The sequence below is a fragment of the Zea mays genome, chromosome 6, assembly GCF_902167145.1.
Source record: "Zea mays cultivar B73 chromosome 6, Zm-B73-REFERENCE-NAM-5.0, whole genome shotgun sequence".
Classification (NCBI taxonomy): Eukaryota; Viridiplantae; Streptophyta; class Magnoliopsida; order Poales; family Poaceae; genus Zea; species Zea mays.
Genome location: NC_050101.1, coordinates 173,182,489 through 173,198,300, shown reverse-complemented (window position 1 = coordinate 173,198,300; position 15,812 = coordinate 173,182,489).

Below are 15,812 nucleotides of genomic sequence, written 5' to 3'. Positions count from 1 at the left end.
ACCTGACCGCCCGATTCCTTCATTATCTTCTAGTTTTTTGAGCTGTGTTTCATCACCAGTCTTTTTTTTGCCAAAAACTGGTTAGATGGCAGTTCTTGATGCACCCTCTAAAGATAGCAGTAGTAATGAACCTGAAAGACTTGGAACAACTACTTCCAATAATACGCGTAAGTCTTGTTTTTCTATATCAAAACTCTCCATTACTTACTATGGTTTACATGTTAACTACGTTTAATTTATAAGCAATATCAAGATCTTCAGCAGTTAGGGGATGACACCGCCTCAGAGCCACAATCACTTTGTAACCCAAGGCCAACTGATTAGATGGGTTGACAGAGACTGAAGGTTTAGTTTTTTTAGTATTTTGATGGTGATCCAATATTGCGATAAGTGATACGTTTGCTTGTTCAAAAATACGACACTATCTTCATGCTATGATGTCTTCATGCTAGGAAACGACACCATACATTTCTTGAGGGATGTGCACAAAGTGGGGCCACTTAAGGGATGTGCACAAGACCATAAAGATATGCGAACCAGCGCTCAGAGCAACTGATCCGTCATACACTTCTCTAGGTCCACATACTGAGGTATGTCCTTTATTTTTCAACAAAAGTGCCTTTGTGGCGACAAAACATAAGTAAACATTTAACATTGCAGTAATGTAGCAAATTTTGTTCCGAAGAGAATTTTTATCTTCAATGTTTGGTCCGTATAAAACAATGTCTGCATTCTCCTATCCTCAGACAGTAGCACACAAAATCTGGTTCAGTTTGTGCAGCATTCCTTGCCAACATAGATGGTCAATCTGATAAAGTTGTTACCTCCAATTGGAGGATGTACATGCTTCATGTGTGGTCTGTCAACATCCTTCCTGACTGCAAAAAGGTGGTACTTAATACGGCTCCGGTACATATAAGTACACATAAGTTCCTTGCACTTGTGTTGGAAAAGAAAGTTTGACCATTAATCTGATTTACAAGCCTATTTTGTCTATTTTTAATGGATTGTAGTATTAAACCCCACCAATGAATATGAAAAATGCAATGCCAATTAATACTAATATCATATTACTAATTAATGTAATAGCTGGGGAAAGTTAGTTTCGCAAGTCATAATGCAATTCTAAATATTCTAAGTAGAAAGGAGAGGTTGAAACTTAAGTATTTAATGTAAATAAGGAAGGTAAATTGCAAGTAGAGAAAGCAAACTCTCGTGGACGATGCCGATATTTTTACCGAGGTATCCAGAACCACGTAATGTCTCGACTAATCCTCGTTAGTGCCTCTACGCAAAGGGTAGCCCACACGAGGGTCCAGCAACTTGGTCAAGTAACTTCGTAGAAAGTTGTGGGCCTTCTGCACGCGTAAGTGGTGGTCCGCTTTCGACTCCTCTCGGACGCTCCCCGTCGTCTTCACTATCGAGCTTCTGCCAGAAACATCGTGGGCCTCATTCCCTCCGGTACACAGTGGAGGTCGTGACACAAACTCGGTTGTCACAGTCTCGCAAGAATCTCGCCCCACTCGGTACAATTACAACAGCTCGCGGAAGAGCCAAGGGGTCGTGTGGTTTTCTAAACTCACTCAACTAACTAGTATTCACCTAGAGCAAGCGCATAAGAGGTCTAACTAACCTAAGCATTTCACAGAGCACCTACACTAATCACCAAGTGATTCTATTAAGAACTTGGGTGTTTGAGCACTTGAAGATGTCTACAATAAGTTTTGGTATGTTGCTTGGGCTCCCACACCTTCAAATGCCCTGTTTATGTTATCGGGCGCACCAGACAGTCCGGTGCCCTGGCCACGTCAGCCGACCTTGAGATCTGTTGCAGTTGACCATTGGCGGATAGTCTGGTGCACACCGGACTGTCCGGTGCACACTGGACTGTCCGGTGCTACAGCGCCCGAGAGTCCCTGATTGCGGGCCTCTCTGCTCAGACTGTCCGGTACCCACCGGACAGGCCGATGCACACCAGACAGGTATTATTCAATGTCCGGTGCGTCACTAGAGCGCTAGCTGTCTGCCCTCCTTTTGGATTTCTTCACTATTTCCTTGTGCTTCTTTTGATCTTGAGTTTTGGACTTCTACGGATCTTGTAGGTCTTATTTTGAGGTGTTGCATCCTCATAGCCTTAATCCAATCCTCTTCGCATCCTGTGAACTATAAACACAAACACTAGCAACCACATTAGTCCACAAGGTTATGTTGATCATCATACATAAAAATCATTTAGACAAATAGGTCGGGGTCCATTTTCCTTACACTAACCTTCAAGTGAGGCTTGGCCCTTGCATCACCAGATCGAACCTCCTTTAGGGGCTAGAAGGGGCGAACCCCCTCCGTGACACCTTTTTCATAAAAGTTTTTCTAAAATGACTTTCATGTTTTTGGCCCAGTAAAAAACGGAATCTTAAAAGAACAAGAGACACCCCGAATGGCAAGGATGACTAAGCCACGGGAACACCTACGCCTCCGGGACACGGGTTCCCCACTCACCACCCTTCGCCTAAAGGGTAGCTCGCGTTTTGATAGTGATTCCGTGAAAAGACAAGCTAAAAGCACGAAACAAGGGAAAATTGCACAACAAACATAAAAGTCTTTGGGCCTCAGAGCACCACCATTCACAAAAGACTTTAAAGGTTTTTACATGGGCCCGTGGGACCGACAACTCAAACATTAGGGGAGGAGAATCAGCACCCTCAAGGCCAGCATCGGCCGCCACAGCCGAGGTAGCTTCAGCGTCGTTGGAGGGCGTGGACGCAGAATAAGACCCAGCGCTGAGCGAAGACACGGGCGGAACCACCTTCTCATCGAAGTGTAGGGCCAGTGTTGCACCCGGACCCTCGGTAGCGTCCACAAGCCTCCGGACCTCCACCTCGCGCGAGATCATCACCTTTCGTCAAGACGTAACCATCGCTCACTCACTCGAGATCGACCTTGTAGTGAGAGGAGACGACGGCTAGTACCCACTACACGTCGTATGTAGAGCCCCGCAGAGTTCGCTCCGCATGTGGTCACTCTGGGCAAGCATGCGGCTCCACGGGGAACTGCCCTAAGGGATGTCTTTGATCCTGAAGGTCCGATAGAAGGCGGCAACTACGTCGGACAGGGCATCGTACTCGGCGCTTTTTTCGTCAAAGGCCTCAGTGAGCATTTTGGATGTGTCATTAGACATGAAAGGGTCCTACTCGAAATCCAAAACCAGCCAAATAACACGTAAGCACAGTTGAAGAAGTCCTATCCGACAAATCACAGGTGAAAGCATCTAGGCCCCTAGTTGGTTTTAGTGATTAATGACAATGTAATATTATATGTGACTAACGTGTGTTTTGCAGAGACAAATGGTAAGTTAGGTCGCATTACAGGTAGAAGTACTACAACGGTGAAAACAATCCCAGAGATAAGAACTTGAAGCGACGGCTAAAATGACGAAACAAAAAGTGAAGGATTACATAGTCCGAGTGTCAAGGAGTTGTGGACACTCATGATTTAGCTAGGTCTTTTATTTTGTTTTAGACATACTATAAAGAGGGGTTATCGATGAGTAGTTTGACCAAGAGAGTTCTAGTGTAGTGTTGGTGAATATTCATACTCACATATAGTGCTAGGTGACACTCTAGAACATACTCACAAGTTAGAACGAAAACCGATTTGAAAACAGCAGAAAATAGAAAATAGGGTTTCTGACTTTGGGGCACCGGACTGCCCGGTGTGCACCGGACTGTACGGTGTGCCCTCTGCCAGGTGGGGCCAGGCTGGCCCAGGGGAAGGGTTTCCCCACGCAGAAACCCAAGAGCGCAAGGTTCCTGAGTGGAATTTTAGTGGCGCACCGGACAACGCACCGGACAGTGATTGTTCACTGTCCGGTGTGCCATCTGTTCAACGGCTAGCTGTCAGAACTAGCCGTTGGAATCAACCGTTGGCGCACCGAACTGTCCGGTGCGCCCATGCGCAGAACACTGCTTGCAACGACTAGTTGGTGGGTGAGGGCTATGTATACCCCCTCCACCCACCATATTCAATGTCTTGCTGCCTACATTAATTCCTGCACATTGGTAGAGCATTGCAAGCACCAAAAGCCTAGTGAGCAGATTAGAGAATCTTAATCCCGCATTTGGACCTCATTAGCGCTAGCGAGAGCCACCTAGAGCACACACCACTTGCATTAGGCTTTTCTTGGTCAAGCGAAAGTCTACGGCTTGTTACTCTTGGTGATCGGTGAAAGGGAATTAGACTTACACCTATTTCCTAAGTGATTTTGGTGGTTGAATTGCCCAACACAAATAATTGGACTAACTAGTTTGCTCTAGTGTATAAGTTATACAGGTGTCAAAGGTTCACATTTAGCCAATAAAAAGACCAAGAATTGGGTTCAACAAAAAGAGCAAAGGGATAACCGAAGGCACCCTGGTCTGGCGCACCGGGAATGAGGTATGACATTTAGTTCCACGTCCTAAACAAAATGTTGTAGGAACCAAGTGGGTTTTCCGCAACAAGCAAGATGAGCATGGTGTGGTGACAAGGAACAAAGCCCGACTTGTGGCCAAGGGATATTCACAAGTCGAAGGTTTGGATTTCGGTGAAACCTATGCACCCGTATCTAGGCTTGAGTCAATTCGTATATTATTAGCCTATGCTACTTACCATGGCTTCAAGCTTTATCAAATGGACGTGAAGAGTGCCTTCCTCAATGGACCGATCAAGGAAGAGGTCTATGTTGAGCAACCTCCCGGCTTTGAAGATAGTGAGTACCCTAATCATGTGTATAAACTCTCTAAGGCGCTTTATGGGCTCAAGCAAGCCCCAAGAGCATGGTATGAATGCCTTAGAGATTTCCTTATCACTAATGGATTCAAAGTCAGAAAAGCCGATCCTACACTCTTCACTAAAACTCTTGAAAAAGACTTGTTTGTATGCCAAATTTATGTTGATGATATTATATTTGGGTCTACTAACAAGTCTACATGTGAAGAATTTAGTAGGATCATGACACAAAGATTTGAGATGTCCATGATGGGGGAGTTGAAGTATTTCTTAGGATTTCAAGTGAAGCAACTCCAAGAGGGCACCTTCCTAAGCCAAACAAAGTATACTCAAGATATTCTAAGCAAGTTTGGGATGAAGGATGCCAAACCCATCAAGACACCCATGGGAACTAATGGGCATCTCGACCTCGACACAGAAGGTAAGTCCGTGGATCAAAAGGTATACCGGTCGATGATAGGTTCTTTACTCTATTTATGTGCATCACGACCGGATATTATGCTCTTCGTATGCATGTGTGCAAGATTCCAAGCCGACCCTAAGGAAGCTCACCTTACGACCGTAAAACGAATCTTGAGATATTTTGTCTATACTCCTAAGTTTGGGCTTTGGTATCCTAGGGGATCCACTTTTGATTTAATTGGTTATTCGGATGCCGATTGGGCGGGGTGTAAAATTAATAGAAAGAGCACATCGGGTACTTGCCAGTTCTTGGGAAGGTCCTTGGTGTCTTGGGCTTCAAAGAAGCAAAATTTCGTAGCTCTTTCTACCGCCGAAGCCGAGTACATTGCCGCAGGCCATTGTTGCGCGCAATTGCTTTGGATGAGGCAAACCCTTAGGGACTACGGTTACAAATTAACCAAAGTTCCTCTTCTATGTGATAATGAGAGTGCAATCTGCATGGCGGATAATCCCGTTGAGCATAGCCGCACTAAACACATAGCCATTCGGTATCATTTTCTAAGGGATCACCAACAAAAGGGAGATATCGAGATTACATATATTAACACTAAAGTTCAATTAGCCGATATCTTTACCAAGCCACTAGATGAACAAACTTTTAACAAACTTAGGCATGAGCTAAATATTCTTGATTCTAGGAACTTCTTTTGTTGATTTGCACACATAGCTCATTCATATACCTTTGATCATATCTCTTTCATATGTTATGACTAATGTGTTTTCAAGTCTATTTCAAACCAAGTCATAGGTGTATTGAAAGGGAATTGGAGTCTTCGGCGAAGACAAAGGCTTCCACTCCGTAACTCATCCTTCGTCGTCGCTCCAAGCAACTCTTCAACCTTGGTATAATCTTCTCTTATATCTTTTACCAAAGGGGGAGAGAGTGACAAAAAGGGCTCTAATGATTCCGTTTTTGGCGATTCATGCCAAAGGGGGAGAAAGCATGAGCCCAAAGCAAAAGGACCGCACCACCACCTAATTTTAAAAACTAAGGATTTGTCAATTAGTAAATTTCAATTTGGTATCTTATTGTGTTCAAAAGGGGGAGATAGTAGAACTTTCAAAATTGATATCTTAAAACCCTCTTGAACACTAAGAGGAGATTTCATTTAGGGGGAGTTTTGTTTAAGTCAAAGGAAAAGCATTTGAAACAGGGGGAGAAAATTTCAAATCTTGAAAATGCTTCGCAAAATCTTATTCATTTACCTTTGACTATTTGCAAAAGGACTTTGAAAAGAATTTACAAAACAATTTGCAAAAACAAAACATGTGGTGCAAGCGTGGTCCAAAATGTTAAAAATGAAGAAACAATCCATGCATATCTTATAAGTATTCATATTGGCTCAATTCCAAGCAACCTTTGAACTTACATTATGCAAACTAGTTTAATTATGCACTTCTACATTTGCTTTGGTTTGTGTTGGCATCAATCACCAAAAAGGGGGAGATTGAAAGGGAATTAGACTTGCACCTATTTCCTAAGTGATTTTGGTGGTTGAATTGCCCAACACAAATAATTGGACTAACTAGTTTGCTCTAGTGTATAAGTTATATAGGTGTCAAAGGTTCACATTTAGCCAATAAAAAGACCAAGAATTGGGTTCAACAAAAAGAGCAAAGGGATAACCGAAGGCACCCTGGTCTGGCGCACCGGACTGTCCGGTGTGCCACCGGACAGTGTCCGGTGTGCCAGGGAACTCCAAACCAAACTCTTCACCTTCAGGAAAACTCAGAGCCGCTCCGCTATAATTCATCGGACTGTCCGGTGTACACCGGACAGTGTCCGGTGCTCCAGGAATGAAGCGACTCTGAACTCGCCAGCTTCAGGAATTCGCTCCGTTATAATTCACCGGACTGTCCGGTGAGCCAGTGGAGCAACGACTACTTTGCGCCAACGGTCACCTGCAGCAGCAATTAATGCGCGCCAGAGCGCACAGAAGTCAGGCACGCGCGAAGTGGTGCACCGGACACTCTACAGTACATGTCCGGTGTGCCACCGGACATCCAGGCAGGCCCAGCAGTCAGAGCTCCAACGGTCGGAACCCAACGGCCTGGTGACGTGGCTGGCGCACCGGACACTGTCCGGTGTGCACCGGACTGTCCGGTGCACCATGCGACAGACAGCCTTCACCAAACGGCTAGTTTGGTGGTTGGGGTTATAAATACCCCCAACCACCTCACATTCAAGACATCCAAGTTTTCCACCTTCCAACCACTTACAAGAGCTAGGCATTCAATACAAGACACACCCAAGTGATCAAATCCTCTCCAAATTCCACAAAAGCTTTAGTGTTAAGTGAGAGTGATTTGTTGTTTTCTTTTGAGCTCTTGCGCTTGGATTGCTTTCTTCTTTATCATTCTTTCTTGTGATCAAAACTCAATTGTAACCAAGGCAAGAGACACCAATTGTGTGGTGGTCCTTGCGGGGAAGTTTTGTTCCCGGTTGATTTGAGAAGAGAAAGCTCACTCGGTCCGAGGGACCGTTTGAGAGAGGGAAGGGGTTGAAAAAGACCCGGCCTTTGTGGCCTCCTCAACGGGGAGTAGGTTTGCGAGAACCGAACCTCGGTAAAACAAATCCGCGTGTCACACTCCTTATTCGCTTGCGATTTGTTCTTCACTCTCTCTCTCTCGCGGACTCGATTATATTTCTAACGCTAACCCAGCTTGTAGTTGTGATTAACTTTGTAAATTTCAGTTTCGCCCTATTCACCCTCCCTCTAGACGACTTTCAATCGGCATCACCTAGACGGCTTGGTGGCGTTGGGAGCTCGGTGATCACCGTGGAGATCTTGTTGGTGACCCGACTCAAGTTTGTAAGCGGTTGTGAGGGATCCACCGCGTCGGAGTGGCAAAGGATCATCTCATAGTGAGCACTTGGTTCTTGCGAGGACCAAGGGAAAGCGATACCCTTGCGCGGGTGCTCCAACGAGGACTAGTGGAGAGTGCCGACTCTTCGATACCTCGGAAAAAATTGGAGGAGTCTTCTAAACCTTGCTTTACATTCCACACTTAATTCAAGCATTCTACACTGTGTATTTGTCTAGCAAGTATTTGAAGTATTGACTTAGCATTGTTGTATTTCTAGTATTATTCTCTTAGTGCTAGTTGTTGGGGTGAAGTTGGGCTCTTGCTTAGGTTTTAATTAGTGTTGATTTTTAGAAAAGCCCAATTCACCCCCCTCTTAGGTACCGTGATCCTTTCAATTGGAATTGGAGGCTTGTTGCTCTTAGATTAGCTTAACCGCTAGAGTAACGATGTCCGGTGGGGATGGACCTCCTCCCGTTTTTTATGGTGACGATTTTCCATATTGGAAAACTCGTATGAAAGCATATTTAGAGGCTATAGACATTGGTGTCTACAAAGCCGCCACACAAGGATTCCCCGAACTTAGAGATCCCACAAATCTTGTAGGTGAAGAGTTTAATTATGAGAAATGGAATGCTAAGGCCAAAAACACCCTTTTTAGAGGCCTTTGCAAAGATGTGTTTAATAGAGTTAGAAATCATAAAAATGCTCATGATTTGTGGATGGGCATTTGTGCTCTACATGAAGGAACTAGAAGTGAGCATGAGGAGAGATATCACATTGCTATGAGAAAGTTAAATTCTTTTGAAATGCTTGCTAATGAAAATGCCAATGTTATGTACTCACGTCTCAATATTCTTGTAGAGGAAGTAAATGGCTTGGGGCTTACTCAAATCTCACAACCGGATGTTGCGAGGAAGATTCTCAGTGTCCTCCAAATTGACAAATATGGACACATTGTCACTGTGCTGCATCAAATGGATCTTTCAGTTGCCACACCTACACAGATATTGGGAAAGATCAATGCTCATGAGATGTACATGCACATCAATGACAAGGATGAGTCATCTTCCAAAAGAAAGGATTTGGCTCTCAAAGCAAATCAAGAAAGAAAGAAAAGGAAAAGCTAAAGTACAAATTGAGGAAGAATCCTCAAGTGATGATGACCTTGATGTTAACATTGCCTTGATGGTGAGGAAGACCACCAAGATGTTAAAGAAGCTCAACAGAGAAGGCATCAAATTTGATTCAAGAAAGAAGAAATTCCTTTCCAGCAAAAGAAATCCCATTTTCTGAGATGGATTGCTACAACTGTGGAGAGCTTGGTCATCTTGCTCATCAATGTAACAAGCCCAAGAAGAACAAGTTCAATGGCAAGAAAGAAGATGACAATGATGATGAGAAAAAAGAAAAGAGATTCTTCAAGAGAAAGGATGGGAAGCACAAGAGGTTCCACAAAAAGAAAATGGAAATGCATATATTGTTGGTGATTGGCTCACTGACATTGAGTCATCAAGTGGATCTTGTTGAAGTGAAGAAGAAAATGATGAAAAAGTTGCCGCCATCGCTGGGGACTTCTCTTCACCACTACCATTGCCATCATCGACTTCTCACCTATGCCTCATGGCTAGAGGTGAACGGAAGGTACAAAATGATATTGATATTACTGATGACAGTGATAGTGATGAGGAATTTGCTTCACCTTCCTATGATGAACTAGCTGACTTGCTAAAGGAATACACTCAAATCATTAGGAAGTCAAAAGCTAAATGTGATAAGTTGAAAAATGAAAATGAATTTTTGAATGCCAAATACGACATACTTATGACAAGTTAAATGAAGCTAATAGGGAGTTTAAAGATAGACTAGTGAAAATCAAGGAAGACTATACTAGGATTAAATTTGTCATGATAATCTTCTTGTTGAAAATGAACTTTTATCTTGCAATACACATGAGGCTATTAACCCTGTTGTTAAGATTGATGTAGCAACCTCATGTGATGATTTGAGTCAAGGAGATCAAACTAGCCTACATGATGAATTGACCGAAAAAGTTGAAGTCTTGACTTTAGATAACCAAAAATTGAAGAGATACTTGACTCATGCAACTACTAGGGAAAAGGTTGCCATTGAGAACAATGATTTCAACAATGAGTTGGTAGTGGATAATGAAAGGCTTAAAATGAGGTCAAGAAACTTAAGAGTGAAAATGAACATCTTGCAACAAGTGTGCAAAAGTTCAACAAGGGCCAATACCTCCAAAATGAATTGCTCATGAACACTGTCATAAAAAACAACAAGAGTGGTATTGGATACCATGCTTTTGTGCAAAAGAAAGCTACTACTCAATACAAGCCAAAGCAGACTCACAAGCCTATCAAATGCTTTGAGTGTGGAAAAGAAGGTCACTTTGCCCGCAACTGCAAAGCCAAACCACCAACTCCCTTGCCTAAGCACTCAAGACCATTTGCTTTCAATGCTCATTATGTTCTAAGAAAAGTAGCAAATGGAAAGGTCAAAGTTACATTCCTAGGTCCACCAAGCAAGAGTAGACCTAGACAAATTTGGGTTGCAAAGTCCTTGATTGAGAGAGTCACTGGTCCTATGCAATATAATAGGGCCCTCAAAACTCAAGCTTGATTTTGTCTGTGGATGTAGGTGAACTACAAGACCAGTGAGAGCCATTGGGTTATTGACAGTGGATGCACAGAACATATGACAGGCAACCCATGGATGTTCACCTCACTTGATGAGAACGTTGATGGACAAGACAAAATCACATTTGGGGATAATTCAAAAGGGAAAGTTCAAGGACTTGGCAAGGTGGCAATTTCAAATGATCTATCAATTTCAAATGTTCTCTTGGTTGCACCTTTGAGCTTCAACTTATTATCAGTGGGTCAACTCTGTGATCTTGGACTTCAATGCTTATTCACTCCAACAGAGGTTATTGTATCAAAAATGGATGATGAATTAATGGTGTTCAAAGGATTTAGATACAACAATCTCTACTCAGTGGATTTCACTTCAGAAGATGCAGACTTAAGAACTTGCCTCTTCACCAAAGCATCACTTGGATGGCTCTTGCATAGGAGGCTTGCACATGTTGGGATGAGCACACTCAAGAAGATATTAAAGAAGGACATGGTTAGAGGATTAAAGGATGTTGTATTTTAAAAGGACAAGCCTTGTAGTGCATGTCAAGCTGGGAAGCAAGTTGCCAACACACATCCTACAAAAGCTTTCATGTCAACATCAAGGCCACTGGAACTACTTCATATGGATTTATTTGGACCTACAAATTATGTAAGTGCTGGTGGCAACCTCTACTGTCTGGTGATAGTTGATGATTTCTCAAGATACACTTGGGTGTTCTTTCTCCATGATAAATCTGAAGTTGCATCTATATTCAAGAAGTTTGCTAAGAAAGCTCAAAATGAATTCGATTGCAAGATCAAGAAGATTAGAAGTGATAATGGTAAAGAATTTGACAACACCAACATTCATGAATATTGTGATGAGATTGGGATCAAGCATGAAGTATCTGTAACATATACACCTCAACAAAATGGAGTTGTTGAAAGGAAAAACAGGACCTTGATCACACTTGCAAGAACAATGATTGATGAGTATAATACACGGAGAGGTTTTGGGCCGAAGCTGGCAACACTGCATGTTATGCATCAAACAGGCTATTTCCTCATCGGCTACTTGCGAAGACTCCCTATGAACTGCTAAATGGGAAAAAGCCAGACGTCTCCTTCTTCCGGGTGTTTGGATGCAAATGCTACATTTACAAGAAACGCCATCACCTAGGGAAGTTTCAAAGACGTTGTGATATTGGTTTTCTATTGGGTTATTCATTAAAGTCCAAAGCATATCGAGTATTCAATCATGCCACTGGCATGGTAGAAGAAACATATGATGTGGAATTTGATGAGACTAATGGTTCCCAAGGAGCACTTGAAAATCTTGATGATGTAGGTGATGAGCCACTTAGGGAAGCCATGAAGAACATGCCAATTGGAGCTATCAAACCAAAAGAAGATGAAGAAGAGGTGCAAAACATTGACAAGCCTTCTTCATCAAGTGTACCACAAGATGACGAGAAAGATGAGAGACATGCAAATGAAGATACATTTGTCTCTCATGAACAAGCTAGGGTACAAGCCGAAGATGTTGATGCTCCAGGATCTTCTTCCCAAGTGGTTGACATGAGAAACTCATCAATACTTCAAGCTCACCCTCAAAACCAAATCATTGGGAGTCCTTCACAAGTGAAGCGTCCCCAATCCTCTGGGACTCAAATGTGATACAATTACTAGTCACAGGAGGCTAGTAAACACATTTATACATCAGATGATTTCAGATCTGTTAAACGAGACAAACCTATAAAGGTGGCGATCAACTTTAAGAGTTGGTCCACAACTCGGGACATATCATCAGAGTGGGGCTGAAGCAGCCCGATATACGCAGCGAAGCAAATCAGCGGTCCAACAGCCACAAGCAAGGTTGGGAACAGTCGTAACTCTTACCCGATCTCCTTTTTCTAAAAAACAACAAATAAGCAAGGGTGAGTACAAACGTACTCAGCAACCCACCTTCACCCGCGGAATGGGGAAATCAGATATAATTGAAAGGGAATTAGGCTTACACCTAGTCCCTAATTAATTTTGGTGGTTGATTTGTCCAACACAAATAATTGGACTAACTAGTTTGCTCTAGTGTATATGTTATACAGGTGCCAAAGGTTCACACTTAGCCAATAAAAAGACCAAGTATTGGGTTCAAACAAAGGAGCAAGAGCCAACCGAAGGCACCTCTGGTCTGGCGCACCGGACTGTCCGGTGTGCCACCGGACATGTCCGGTGCACCAGAGGACTCCGACTTCAAACTCTTCACCTTCGGGAATTCTCGGAAGTCGGCGCGCTATAATTCACCGGACTGTCCGGTGTACACCGGACAGTGTCCGGTGCTCCAAGGATGAGCGCCCTCGCGAACTCGGCAGCCTCGGGAATTCACTTCGGCTGCTCCGCTATAATTCACCGGACATGTCTGGTGTACACCGGACTGTCCGGTGTGACAGCGGGACAATGGCTACTTCGGCGCCAACGGTCACCTACAGTGCATTAAATGCGCGCCAGAGCGCACAGAAGTCAGGCGCGCGCGAGACGGCGCACCAGACACTCTACAGTACATGTCCGGTGCGCCACCGGACATCAAGGCGGGCCCAGAAGTCAGCGCTCCAACGGTCGGAACCCTAATGATCGGGTGACGTGGCTAGCGCACCGGACATGTCCGGTGTGCACCGGACTGTCCGGTGCACCATGCGACAGACAGCCTTCACCAACGGCTAGTTTTTGTTTGGTGGCTATAAATACCACCCCAACCGGCCACTCCAAGGTGTGGGAGCCCAAGCAACATTCCAAGTCATCTAGTTGACATACTCAAGCCCTCCCAACCACATATATTCATTGATCCATCCTATACACAAGATTTAGACCACTACAACCAACACAAGTGCCACAAAAGAGAGAGCAAGCAAAAGAGAGCTACTCAATTGAGTTTAGCCCTAGCGCCTTGTGAGATTCATTGAGAGATAGTGTGTGCTACATCTTTGTGTTCATTTGTGCGTGGAGTATTGACTCCCATCGAACTTCCTCCAAAGTTTGGAGGCTTGTAAAAGCTAGCAAGAGACACCAAAGAGTGTGGTGGTCCTTGTGGGATCGAGAGTGATCCTTGAGAAGAAGAAGAGCTCGTCGATCCTTGTGTGATCGGGGGAGAGAGGGAAAGGGTTGAAAAAGACCCGTCCTTAAGTGGACTCCTCAACGGGGACTAGGCCTTCGAGGGCCGAACCTCGGTAAAACAAATCACCCGTGTCCATTGTGTTTATTGCTTGTGATTTGTTTGTTTTCCTTTGCTCTAAGTTTTCTTGCACCATTATTTGCTAATATCATTTGGTGTTGCTTCAAGTTCAATTCCCATTTAGTGAAGCAACGCGTTGCAAGAAAGAACTTGTCCTAGTGCTCTTCTCATCTAAGGCTTCTTGCTTTGTTATTCTATAACTTATTAGTTCTATTGATTTATCACTCCCGCATTATTTAGCAATACTCTTTTCAAGCAAGAACTTAGTTTGTATACTCCTATATTTGTATATCTTGTTCTAACCACTAATCAAGGGATTTAGTTGGGGGATAAAGTTTTAATTTTCAGGTTTCGCCTATTCACCCCCCCTCTAGGCGACTTTCAATTGGTATCGGAGTTAGGCACTTCATCTTGAGTCTAACAACTCGAAGTGATGGCTCGTAGAAGATCCCAAAAGAACAAGAAGACCCAGGAGAACAAGGAGGTAACTCTTGAGATATTACTTTCCGATTGTTCTAATTATGTTTCTTGGTCCACTAGAGTAATAGATGCCTTTAGAACCATAGATCCACAATTAGAACAAATTTTAGACAAGAGTATCTTCCCTCCTAGTTTTAATGGAAAAATTATCTCCGAGGAGGATCAAAGATGTTTTCGCTTAAACTACCTAGCTTTTGACATCTTAAGCAATTCTCTTAGCAAAGAAGATTATCGTGCCTTCATATCAAATTATGACGAATCCATCCATAATGCGCACGATATTTGGACTAGAATTAAAAGCAAATTTAATGAGTCCAAACATGATAATTCATTTTGTGCTTCTACTTCCCTTGGTATTTGTGATACTAACCCTTGCAAGGAAGAAGAAGAAAATGAACGATGGAGACCAAACGATGAATCCACCTCTTCAAATGGTTTGTCTTCCCATTTCAATTCCCACATATGTTGTGTGGCTAATGAAAATGATAGCGGAAGGACAAATGAGGATGAGGAGGAAGAAAGAAGCTTCTTGCATCTCTACGCTCGCCTAAGCCAAGAAGATAAGGCGGTCATGCTCAAACTTCTAGAAAGAGCGAGAGAGCAAAGCGAAGCTCGTCAAAGGCTAGAAGATGTTCTCTTCATGAAAATGGTACACTTTGACGAGTTGACTAAAGAACATGAGGAGCTAAAGTGCTCTCATGTTGATTTGGTCCAAAGGTATGAAACTGTTTCAATTGAGCATGACAACGCTTTACATTGTATCGCTCAATTAGTAAATAGGAATACCTTGCTTAAGGACCAAGTAGAAAAGCTAAAAGTTGAAAATCTAGCTTTTCGAGAAAAATATGATATGCTTCTATGTTCTCATGAAAATCTTATGGATAATCATATCATATTAAACATTGCTCATGAGGTTGTGATAGAAAACTTAAAATCCCAACAACCTCATTCGTGCACATGTATTCAAATTGATACTATATTACCATGTGCTAATGCTTGTTGTTTGTCGACAAGCAAATCTTCCTTTGAGCTAGAATTTGCAGGAACAAATGATGATTCATATCAAAAGCTCAAAGAAGAAAATGAGAGGCTAAAGAAGAGCTTGACACAACTAAAAGGGAAATGCATTGCCCAACCTTCTCAAGATAACCGTGATCACATGGTGAAGAAGCTTGAGACGGGAACAACCGTGGCATGCACTACATCCCTTGAAGAAAATGTCAAGGATTTGAGGATTGCCAAGAGGAAGAAATAAAAGATGAAATTCAACACCTCCTCCAAAAGCCTCAACCACGCCTCCACAAAAGGTAACATCCAAGGTAATGATCAAGCCACACTTCACATTAAGAGGTGTAGTGAATGCTTTGAAGAGGGGCACTTGATTAGGTCATGTCCCTACATTAAAAATGGCTTGATCATGAACAAGGATGATA